The 13,175-nt window shown below is 34.4% G+C and overlaps 1 protein-coding gene across 8 annotated transcripts in view; it reads left to right on the top strand.

The window, feature by feature from the left end:
• The window catches only part of LOC129797963 (protein sprint), a 179,183-nt gene that overhangs the window by 145,523 nt on the left and 20,485 nt on the right, over positions 1–13,175 (top strand). The window lies entirely within an intron of this gene.

Here is a 13,175-nt window from a genome sequence, read left to right as displayed (position 1 = left end):
GACAGCAGAACTTAACGAAAGTGTACTACACTAAAAGAAATCTAATTTAATTAACTACTCTTGATACTTCAACATCTTTTTATTTAAATAAGTATTTTAAATAAGAAGAGGAACTAGTTTCGTTAAGAATGACAGTTTATTCAAATTTTGCATTATGTACGATTTTTTTTTAAATCTAATAATTTTTTATTCATATCAATTTTTCTTTAGTTTTCATAAAACATTACATCATTCAAATTTAAACAGATATTCAGTATACTGAGTGTTCCTGTAATTGCAATGAATAAGATATTGCACAAGCTTAACGAAGGATTTTTTTATCCAAGATAAATATCAGTAGATGTGGTTATAATTATAATACTGAAAAACCTTTCCTTAGTTTTAATTTGATTTCACTTCTTCAAACAATAATTGCTCTACGTAAAGTCTTAATTTGTTTGGAAACTTAACGAAAGACAATTTGAAAAGCTAACCTTAAATTTCTTCTTATATTTGTTTTACCCTCCGGTAAACTATTAGAATTGCATACCGCAATGACAAAAGTAGCGAATGCTGTAAATAAAGACACTTAACGAAAGAAAATTAACGAAAATTTTTTTCTAAGGTATTTTTGGACTTTACATTCGAGAACAGCTGATTTCATGAGTAAGATTAAGTTCAATGTTCTAATGGAATTGGAAAAGACACAGCTCGTCCTGAGTCATGAATTTGCTATATTTTGGTGCAGAATTACCTTTGGAAGACTAATCGGTTCCGCGGCTATAGACCCTACTGTTATTATAAAAACTCAAAGATTGATTGGGTACACAATGTGCCTTGTCCGTAGGGTTAGCCCTCTAAGTCGGTGGTGAAGGGTGTGCTGTGCATCATTAAGAAAGCCTATTAGTGAGCATGCCTTCCGATGAGCAGAAGACTTTAGGTAGAGAACTAATGTGCCTTCCGATGGTTCGTTCTCAAAAACCCGTCAATTGCTATTGAGCTGCGAATACGTGAACGCAACCTTAACAAGAACAATCTTTGTTGGGATACCACCACCTGTTGTGTTACTGTACCCGAATTTCAAAACCGGGGGTCAAATTCTCTTACACTTTCAAATTTCTAATAAACTTGACGAAAGAAAAAAAAAGATTTTGCTTGGGTATCCAAAAGATTAACCGGAAAATAGTTATAAAACTGTATAAGTTCAAGTAGAAACTAATTTGTTAAAGTAAAATCATGAAGTTGTCTTGCGTTCAGAATCCGGTAGTCTGTAAGTAATAAACTTAACGAAAAGCAATAAATTAAAAATTCAAGGGATGTCTTCCAAGAAATATCGGAAGATAATATACAGATTATTGGCAAAGTTTGATGATAGAAATTCCCCATTTTTATTTAAGTTGACGAAAGTCAACGAAGGTTACATTAAACATAGTACCATTTAAAATAAATACTGTACCTCTGCAAAGAAGTCGATCTTTTAGTGATCCTCAAATCAGTAAAAGATCATCTTTTAGTGATCTTTATCCTTTCTCTTTGGCACAACAAACTGAAGTCAGACCGAAGAGTTAACGAAATGAATAGAAACTTGACGAAAGGGCTCATTGAATACAATACATTGAAAAGAATCTCAACTATTTGAAAGTGAAAGCTTTCCAATTTTTTAACAGATTCCAAATATTAAAAAAAATTGCTTTTACCAACTTAACGAAAATTAATTATTGAAGTGAAGGAGGTTTACCTGAAGCATAATGTGATATCGTATATATTTTCAAATTGCAAGTTAACTTTTCTCCCTTAGAGCACTTTTCTGTAACATGTTACAATCGAGTTATTCATTCGAAATTTATTTTTGAGAGATAATTCAGGTGTTTTGAGCAAAGAAAGTAACTCATTGAGATGCAATAACAGCGAAATTGTTGCATGATGGAGAGTAATGACGTTTGCGAGTCTCAATTTCATTTACACTTGTTTCTAAATGCCATTAATTTGAAACGAGTTTTTGGAAATTTAACTTAAGGCATTGCCCAGTGAAAGGATTTACAAATTCGTTTACTCATTGCATTGTTTACTCTTTCTTCAAATCATGAGTATTTTTTTGTGATTGATGAGTTTATTTGGAGGAGGGAGATTTGTTTATTTAAAATGATTTATTGCTAAAATCGTCTGTTCAGCTGAGAAAAGCATTTCTTTCTAAATGGTGTCTTAATTTAATGCAAATCTATTTTTAAAATGTGAAATACAAATTTTGACGTAATTTAAGTCATTTCATGTTAATTTTTCTACCGTAGAAAATACCTCACAAATCCCCTTTGTGTGTATTTTATAATCCCTGCACAAATTCTATGACGGAGGGGATGAAAGAACATGAGAGAGGGATGCTAAATCCACATTGTCTCCCTGTATATATTTTCCCTATCGACAGTTTATTACCAGAGGACACAGTGGGGTGGAATCTCAACCATATCCACCCTTCTTAACCCTCATCCGGTCTATATTTTCCCGAGAAATTGTGCCGATGACGTCACTGCGGAAAACTATCTAACAAATGAGAAAATCGTTCCACCATCCCTCAATGTCTGGAGAGTTCCAAAGATTCTTTGGGATATCTTTTACGAGAGAGTCCAGAAAATTTTCAGTTATATTTGTGTGATTTATATAGAATTCCCAACAAACCTCCATTAGTCATCTCTCATCTAGAGCAATGACGCCAAGAGTTTTATGCGAATGCCCCTCTTAGCATCACTTTCTCAGAACGACATTATTGGTAACGACAGTCATCTTCTCAAATTACTCTTTGGGCTGGAAATGCTTGTGCGCGAAATGGGGAGCTTTTGGCGGGAAGGGTACGCAATTAAACATTGCGGGTTATTTTATGTGTGAATAAAATAATGCTCTATTGACGGTGGTAAATCCATGGTGAATCCCCAGGATATCTTCAATGAATTATTCAGGATACTGACACATGTTTCTCCCCTTTGGGGACTCCCTGGAATTGTTAATATTTCATTAATTGTTGGTAATGATGGGGATGTGTGTGGAACTCTGGGAAAACTCTCAAATTCATGTGTCAATTTCAATTCCATTTCACTTAATTAGCTTGTCTAGGGATGCCCACAGAGAAGCAATAGAGAGCTTTTTAATTGTCTGGTGAAACTTAATGGGAAAATCACTTCTGCAATAGAAGCTTCGATTATCGATTTCTTAGCAAAAATAGTAAATCTTAAGAATCACACTCTTGATCGCTCTCAATTGCAAAACTCAAAAATTACAGAAAAACTCCAAAAATAGAAACTTAACGAATGATATTGGATTTATTCAAATATGAGGACGAATTTGTAAATTTGACAATAGAAACCCTTAATTTGTAGCACAAATCATTTTACAAATAGAAGTTGTATACAAAATTCTAACGGATCAACGGATAAAAGATAGACAAAAAGCAATTTATAAATATCTTCAAAAACTTAACGAAAGAATTTATTTGATTTTATAATTTTATTAATTTAATAGTCGTTAATATTTTATTCCGAAAAACTCTAAAAAATCAAGTAAAAAGTAAATTCAAAACTTAACGAAAACCACTGTCGCTCAGTAGTGACTTACACGAGTGATATGTTCCACGAACATACTTGGTGTTCTTTTGGCCTTGTAAATTAAAGAAAAAAATATGAAAAAAAAACTTAATTAAGGTCAAATTCAGGATTTCAGAAATTCGAAATTTCAGACAAACTAATCTATTTATTATTTTTATTTATTTATTATTATAACATTTGACTCTTGAGACACAAATCTCTTCAAAGCATAGTGTGGTAGAATAGGAAAAAGAGAGTAACAAGCGTTCACCGCCGTCTCAGCGTTGGTGACCAACCTCAAGAGCAAAACGGTGGGAAAACTCTTTCACGGGTTGTGTATGCCAGGAACAACACATTAAGTGTGCAGGGTACGCGTTTGAAAAGAAATAGACAAAAAAGTTCAAGACGCCAAAAAGGCTCGAATAAGCCTAGAGTTCTGAATTATTATTAGATTATCAAAATCGGAACTTTCAAATTGGTTTATTCTAAATTCCGGGAGAAAGGAAGAACCTCACGTACTTAGGGCTTTCATCGGAACTAAATCGGTGCTGAATCGGAATGAAATGTACAGTCCCCGGAAACTGACTGATCCTTCCACCACGAGGCTTTAATTGAGTATCGAAAAAACACACGAACACCTCAACCAGAACAAAGCAAGTGAAAACTCGCGGATTCTATCTTGCGGTAATGATTACGCTCAATACGAAAAGGTCCGAAAACAGGGCCTGTCGACGAGCAAAGAAGATCTTCGTTGTGATATTTGAATGAAATATAAATGTGATTGTATTCTCGGTCTTTTGTGGATAATTTGGAGTCAAGAAACACGGTATAGATCTTTTTTAAAAACTGCTCTATGTCGTCCTTCTACGACGTTTCGGAGATTGGTTGTCTTCTTCCTCAGGTATCCTCAGGCTACCGAAACGTCGTAGAAGGAGGAAATAGAGGAGTTTTTAAAAAAGCTCTCTACTGTGTTTCTTGACTATAAATGTTATGTCCTTTGTATTCAGGAGACATATAGGGGCCCCATGCAACGTCGACCAAGGATTAATGGCATGAAGTTGGTTATTGAGAGAGCCCATGAGAAGTGATAGCGCCGGCAGCGTCATTTTTGTAAAATCGGATATTGACGTTAAATCGGTTGCGCTCACTGACTCCAGCAACATAGAGATCTTGACCGTAGACTCTGAAAATTTCTCGGTAACATCCGTTTACAAACCCCTAGGAGAGGACTTTCAGTTCTTGGAGCCGAGTAACTTCGCGACGTCTCCTGTCCACTTCTCCCCAGAGAATACTCTCTGGGGTCTACTGGCGGCAGCCTTTTCGCTGAACAAATAAAAAACTTTGGACCTATCACTGTTGACTGGATCCTTAAATTCTTTAACCATTGCTTGTAAAATCGATAATACCGAAGGAGTGATGAAAAGCTCATTGTGGTGGCAATTCCAAAGCCCGGAAAGGATGTCAATGATCCGAGTAGCTACCGCCCGATTTTTATTTTGTGCCATCTCTTAAAAATGTTTGAAAGTATGCTGTTAATTAAGATTGCACCTGCCGTAAAGGACAAGCTGATCGGAGAGCAAGTAGCGTACCGCTCTGAAAAATCCGGCTCCGGTCAAGTTTCGAACCTTACTCAGATTATTGAGGATCGTTTCGAGGAAGGCAAAATTACAGGTATTGCCTTCACTGAGAGAAATCCGAAAAAGTTAAAATAACATTCCGGAAAAGTTAATTTACCCTGCAGTATTAATCCGAAATCAGTGTAAATATTACCCTTTTTTGGTGTATTATGGGTTAAAGTTACCCTTTCCTATGGTAAATTTACCCCTAAAAAGGTGTAAAATTAACATAAAAAAGGTTCATATATTTTTACACCTAAAGGTGTTAATGTTATGAGCAAAAAAGTTAATCGCAGCCCCTTTTTTTCTCAGTGTTCGTTAACCTATCAGCAGCCTTTGACACAGAAAACCACGGAATCCTTCTCTCAAAGATCTACAATCTCAAAAATAACTACGGTCTCGCACGGATTGATGGGACTTTAGTTAAATCATTATTTTGATTACAATTACGGTAATCCGTCTCTCTGCTTAAGTCATAAGCATGCCTATGGCATAACTGTCATTACGATTTTTGAATTAAGGCTAAAACATATTGCCTTTCTAAGAAGAAAATTAAAAAGTAAGTCGAGACACATACCTAACTGATGATAACCTCAAAAATTTCGATTATAAATAATTTTTTAAGAAAAGTAATAAATCACACACAACTGGATATAGGGTGCACGTCTACGCTTTATAATCACCATTTTCTTATTTTTTGTATATTTCTTTTTCTTGCTTATTATTTTGTTATTATTATGGTTGTTATATGGTTTTGATGGTGCCGATAAGCATTTGACGACCAATATGTTTCAGCCCTCAAACTCAACACTTTCGTCTTTTGCTCTAACCATCGCGTCTACCTCTTCTTTCCAAAGAGTCCGATTGCATGAATTTCCAAGCACGTCCCATGCACAACGACAGTGCCAACAATCATAGAAATTATTGCCCTCCAAAACAGATGTGACTGATGGAAAAATACGCGGTGTTTATGTTGCCAAAGGGGAAGGAAAATAAGAAGGAAAAAAAAATAGAGGAAAAACAGCCTGAAAGTGTATAGTTTTATTCCCTCATCTATGTGATTTTTGGTCATTCCTAATGTGTTTTGTTCCCATTATCGCGACTACAAGTGGGTGGGTGGTTAATCTCTCTCCAGTTCGCCACTAATGTCTCGTTCTTTTTCCATGCTTTTTCCACTTTTTCCTCATCCAACTATTTTTGGTCTCAGATTCCCCTCGGTTTGGATCTTATAACCAGAGAAAGAAAACTATTATGTGGTCAGAAAGAAATTCTAATTAAAAAGACCAATGAGTGCGTTTTCTCAGAAAAATCGTGTCTGCAGCACATTTTCATCCTTTCTGCATTAATCTTCTGCAAAAAGACGAGGATTTAGTACATTTAAAGCACAGTGAGAATTTGAGAAGAATTATGGTAAATGAATTGTTTAAGTCTCCTTAAGACTTTTCCGTCTGGAGGGTTCCTTCAATGGATTTATTAGCTCGATTTCTATGAAGAAAATCCTCTGGGATCATAATGATTTTTCATGCATTTTCATTCTCGAAAAGGATTACTCATTGTTAATGCAAGGCATTAAAGTTTAAAGACGATCTTGAATAAAATTCCTGTGACTTGCGTGCGATTTATGAGCTTCGTATATGAATTTGAATATTTATGAACATCTCTGAATCTTTCTTCACTAATCCCGGTTTTTGATCCAATTTTGATAAATTGGTCATTCTAACTGGGAAACTACTAATAGAATTTTCCAGAAAATGCATATTTTAAAAATACAGTGAGATTCTAATATGAGATACAAATGGATTTTACTTCTATTTTACTGCACACTTCTACGTTCATTTTAATAAAATTTATATTAGATTTCTCTAATCTCAAATTTTTAAGCGTTTACTTACGCTATTGAAGTCGCACTGTATGTGCATTTAAAAAGATTAAAGGCAACGTTGTAGAACAATAACTGCCATAATTACGGAATAATCTATATTAGGAATTGAATTGCCGACTGTCTCACAGAATTTGTTCTCAACTAAATTCCTCAATAAAATCTTCCTCTTCAGAGATATAATATTTCGCTAGAGGGCACTAAGCCCTGTGAAGGAGATTTACCTTATAAATTACGATTTAACCAAACTAACAACTAGTCTTAGGTCCTTTAAACACTTACGACTTAAGCCGAGAGAGGAGTTAGTGGAAAATGTTAGAAATATGGTTTAACCATTAGTTTGAATATAATTATGCTAAACCATCTCTCGGCTAATCATCAGGTCTGTCATAGCCCTTAAAACCTGTAAAATCCTCAGACTTAATCACACGGAACTAAAAATCCTTTGTAGAATCCTCCACTCGAACGCAGCCAAGAGTTCGCAATTCTGTTTGCTGAGGACCCACGTCTCAGATGAATACGCAAAGAGTGATAGGATCATAGCCCTATACAGTAGTATCTCAGTCTTTAAGCTCAAGGTTCTAGATCGGAAAACTCTTGATAGACTCTATTGAGCGCGGACATCTATTGAGACGTTGTTGTCGGCTATGATAGTTGAACTCCTGTGATTACTGATAAGGAGTTATTCACTTCAATGTTGTAGTCCACCATCGGGAAAATGGTTTGACCGATGCTCTCCGTAGATGTTGCCGGAGTTGCTGCTGGCAAGGTCACCATATACTTTGTTTTGCCTTCGTTTATCTGTAGCTCCAGACTTCTTGTCCCTTGCGCCCTTGCTCAATCTGGATAAAGAACTCTTGTACTGCTCTATAATTGCGCCCAGTGCCAGGTTGAAGAGAACGCACGATAGTCCGTCCTCCTGTCTAAGCTCGTTGTTCACACGGAACACCCGTAACAAGTAACCGTTCGCCTTATGATTAAACTACATTTCCATAAATATCAAAAATATGACCCTTGTCTTAGGTCATAGGTCTATCGAAGCCCTTCCATCATACAAAGATCATAATAGAATAGCGAGAGTAGTTTTAAAAAAAATATCTTAAAGACCGGTATTATACAAGTATAAAATTAATTTAAAAAAAACGAACTATCATGAAAATTTCTTTAAAAAAAAACAACCTAATTTATTGTTTTTTAATTACCAAAATAAGGTAAGTGAAGCATTGGTCGACTATAATCTTCACTTCACTTTTTTGTTTTTGAAAATTATACGTTGCTTTATACAAATTTATTTGTTTATTTATTTTTGCAAAATGTCTTACATAGTAGTTACTTATTTGAACAAATTTTGAAAAAAAAAATTCGTTACGTTTTTTTTGGGTGATGATCTAACCTTCATGGTCGATTGTGCTTTCCTTTGCTTATCTTTTCCCCAAAATTAAGATTAAAAAAATCTTCTAGTCGTAACAATTTTTAAAAAAGAAATAAAGAAACAAAATGAGAAATATGATATCTCACAAACGGTTTAAGGCTTCAAGTAAACAATCTACTAAATTCGTAAAATAAATAGGTTGAATATTTTGAAAATTTCTATTATTTAAAAACTATAGGTTGAAACTAAATTTTGATTGCCTTTTATGAAGAGTGTCAATCCTTATAGAAAGCGGTGTAAAATTATGAGTTTATCGTAGGGTCGGAGGGAGACCTGTTTGACATTGAACACTTATAAAAAATTTCGATTATGATGTTTGTTTTCATTATTCTACCTTTTCCTGTAAATATAGGTGTTCAAATTTTATATCCGAATAGGTCAGGATAGATTTCTTAAAGTGCCAAGAGCTTCGTATAAGCATCATTGTTTAAAAAATGTCAAGATTCGAAAATCTACTTCCAAACTAAAGTAATAAGCGCCTTAACATTTTAAGGATAAGAGGGTAAAAAATTAGGGGTTAAAAATACTTTTTTGATTTCTTACAGCAAAAACTTTAGAAGGTCGTAGAAAAAATGATTTTTTTGGGACACCAATGTTCCAATCGTCCTTATATGGTTAATAATCTTAATTATCTAAATATACGTTGTCACAACTTTTTAAAAAGAATAATTATATTTCTTTAACGGATCTTGAAATTTTCAAGTATGATGCTATTCGGAAAAGGTCTCGAAAAGTATAACAGTAAACAAATCTTTTAATTTTAATTTTGTTTTTGAATAAAAGAGAAAAAACGGAACTCGATTCAAAAAAAATAATTTTTAAAAATTGGAATATTAATTCAATTATAAAATTGTACAGAAGTAATCTAACCGTACTACCGGTTGGACAATGAAATTAGTTTTAGAATTCTAAAAGGGGTGCTTAATATAAGCTTTAATAATAAAATGATCTAATTCAGAGAGTAGACTGAACTGAATTATTTCAAAGGTTGTGAATTTATAAAAGTAATAGCTAATTAGGATTAGGGTAAGTGTGCCAAATTTCGGCATAGTTGCATGCACGCGCCAAAGTCTCAAGTTTGAAATGTAATATCTTTAATAGAAATTGATTTTAATCATTCCTTCTACTTTAGGAGTGTTGCTTAGAACCTCGTAGACAGTTTATCGTCTTTATTTACTTCACTCTCATAGTTCTTTGTCCTTCGCGAATTCTTCCAATGTCTTTTTCACGTCGTCTCGTTTGTCAAAGCTACATTTTTTGTTATTCTTTTGTATTGTATAATCTCTAGAATATGTAAAAACTAAAAAAATTCGGAAATTTCGGAATGGAAATTCGAGGAACAAAAAAGGTGGCCGAAATTGCAAGCTGGTCGGAATTTGGCACACTTACCCTATTCTATAAAATTCCACTTCTGACTCGGAAATGAAATCCACTGCTAAAATTTTGCCTACAATTACAAAGAAAGTCCCATTTAGATGGAATTGCGATAACTGGCGGACAGTTTTCAAACAATTGCTGTGGATGAAAAATTGAAAAAGGGTTAAACCCCAGAAAGATTGGACTTCTTGTACTAGCCATGTCACCTGCTCATTCACCAAATTCAAAAGGGGATCTCTGGACTATTTATCTTGTGCACAAGTCAGACCAAAACGAAATAAATGGTGCGTGAATTTTTGTCATTAAAACCGAATTCCTCGACACTTTTTTCCCTCTCGTATAGAGTCAACGGATATTCTGTGGCTTTTATCCAGACAGAATTGTATAGTGCTTATGGTAAAAGAAATTCTTGTGCAACCAATGTCGCAATTACGCCACATAAAATGGACTTTTTCCTTTTCTGAGTATGAAGTGTAAATTGCCAAGGGGAGTAAAACACTGGGTTGGGGATGAAAAATTTGTATCATTTCCCACGCAATGCGATAAGACACTTGAGATAGTGCCAGAGCTTTTTTTTTCCCTGTTGCAGAATCATCTAACGAGAATTGAGTTCAATCACATGCTGGGGTTTTTATTTGAAAGAAAATTCCGATGGCCATTTTGAGAACTCTAATAGCTACCAAGTTGATATCTGGAATATAGCGAAATAATCCCCATAAAAATCCCAAGTGAATGAGATTCAAGGGAACCTGATGATTCTCTGTCGCCTGAATGCGATCGTAAATGAAATGGAGCATATGAAATGTGACCAGAAGGCAATAAACATAAAATTTTACTAGATATATACTCGCAATTTCTGCTCTCACACCATTTCCTCAATGGCATCAAATACTTGTTACACAATAATCACAAGTCACGGAAAATTGTCATCTGAATCGCCAATATCACAAAGTGATGGAAAATTTGTGTAATAGCAACAAATTTATTTAATTTTACTACTTGCCTTCAAAGGCAAGCAATTCTATGGCAATTATTTCAGCAAGAGGTTTATTGCATAGAAGCTCTTAAGCTTTATAATATTAGTTCTTTCAATAGAAATCAAAAGTTTGGAATAAAACTTTAATAGCTTTAATAAAACTTTAAAACTTTTCCGTTTAATTAATGTAAGGCTCGAACATTATTTCAGAATCATAAGAGACCTTTTAATTTGAAGATTATCCATTGAATATTATTCAAATTATATATTCAAAAATCGTATTAGTAAATTCAACAAATTTCTAAAAAGCTTTTTGTCCAGGATTAAGATGTTCTGCAAGGTACATACTTCACAAACATTGCTTTTTTTATTCAAATTCCAATTGATATTTTGAGGTTTTTAAAGTTTAACCGATTTAGCCTAGCTCTTGAATGTCCCTGATTCTGAATAAAAATAGTAAAAGTTAGTTTAGTTTCAATATCCAATCCTAAGTCAACATTATGCAAAAGCCTGGACTGATAAGAAACTAGAAAAGTTAAGCCATGTGACTAAACCTTAGGTCTGAAGCCCGTGTAATGTCCTAGACACACTTACGACTTAAGTCGAGAGACAACTTAGTGGAAAATGATGGAAATGCACCTTAACCATTATTTCTAATATAATTTCGCTTAGCCGTCTCTCGGCTAATCCTCATGTCTGTCAAGGCCCTAAGACGGCAGTGGACACCCTAAAGTTCTCTTTATTTCCATTAACACACTCTGTTTTTCAAGATTTGTGTCTCAAAATCCGATGAAATAATAAATAAATAAAAATAATAAAAGAACCATGATTTGAAATCGAGCATGATTAACCAAGCTGGGGCAGTAACTACAGACAAGTTCCTCAAACATTACATTTAGCAATCGTCAAATCTGAACAAAAACTTACTCTACATCAAGAAAAATAAAATTATTTTATTAATTAATTAGTTCCGTGACTAAAGTGTTAAAAGTAAAGTGGAGCACTCTTAAAGGACTTAAGAACTTCCACAGGGATTTTAATACAAAATTCTCATTATACGCCTTTCAAAGGTGCACTAGGAGGCTTCTTAAAGTCTTGGTTCTGTGAGGCAGCAATATATATTCTTGGTATATATTCTTGGTTGAGTTTCTAAACGGAATTTGCCGATGTCAACCAAAAAATCCGAATACCAAAATTCCGAGTATCCAAAATCCCGCAAAACCAAAAAGCAGAAAGCCAAAATTCCGAAAGCCAAAATCCTGAATAGATTAAAATCCCAAATGGGCCAAGATCCCGAAACGCTAAAATCTCGAAATTCAAAATTCCGCAAAGCCAAAATACCGAAAGCCAAAATCCCGAATGGCTCAAAATCTTGAATGGGCCAAAATTCCGATTGGGTCAAAATATTGAATGGACCAAAAACCCGGAAGCCAAAATCCTGAAAATCTAAAATCCCAAATGAGACAAAATACCGAGTCGCCGAAATCTCGAAAAACCAAAATCCTGAATGTGGCAAAATCAGAAAAGCTAAACGCCTGGAAGTTAAAATCACAAAAGCCAAAATCCATAAAGCCAAAATCCCAGAAGCTAAAATTCCGAAACGCAAAAATCTCGAAAAGCCGAACTCCGTTAACTGTTCGAAAATAGCGGTATCGATCCACACACTGAAAGCCAAAATCCTTCAATCCAAAATCCCGAAGTTTAAAATCCCGAATAGGTCAAAATCCCGAATGGATTGCATTACTCAATGGGTCAAAATCCTACAAAGCTAAAATCCCGTAAGCTAATTTCGGCTAATTTGGAATTTTGACCCATTCGAGATCTTGCTCCATTCGGTGCTTCAGCTTTTTGGGATTTTGACTATTCGGTATTTTGGCTTTGAAAATTTTGACTCTTTCTAGATTTTAACGTCCGAGATTTTGACTTTTTGGAATTTCGGCTATTCGGGATTTCGGCTTTAGGGATTTTGACCCTTACGAGATTTTGGCTATTCGTGATTTTAACCGGGATCCAGATTTTGCAATTCAATTCAATGCAAGTATATATGTACATTAATAAATTTATTGAAAAAAAATCTTGCAAACAAGGCCCAGTTCCTCTAAGAGACCCTTTATATCAAGCAAATTCTATGAAATCAAAATTTTTATTGCTTTCTTTGACTCTCTCAAGTTGAGTTGAAATTAAATTGAATTTACTGTGATATTCAAAAGCAGAAAAAGAGTCCAAAAGACTGGAATAGTCATATCCAAAACGTTTGAAGAAGAGAAGGAAGTGAAGTTTGATCTATCAAATGTTTCTAAACTAAAAGATGTGCCGGAGCGACCGGAGCCATTAGGCTTGAAAT

Source organism: Phlebotomus papatasi, chromosome 1 (genome assembly GCF_024763615.1).
Source record: "Phlebotomus papatasi isolate M1 chromosome 1, Ppap_2.1, whole genome shotgun sequence".
In the NCBI taxonomy this organism is placed as follows: domain Eukaryota; kingdom Metazoa; phylum Arthropoda; class Insecta; order Diptera; family Psychodidae; genus Phlebotomus; species Phlebotomus papatasi.
The sequence above is the reverse complement of the archived record's forward strand: the minus strand, read 5'-3'. Positions and strand labels throughout refer to the sequence as shown.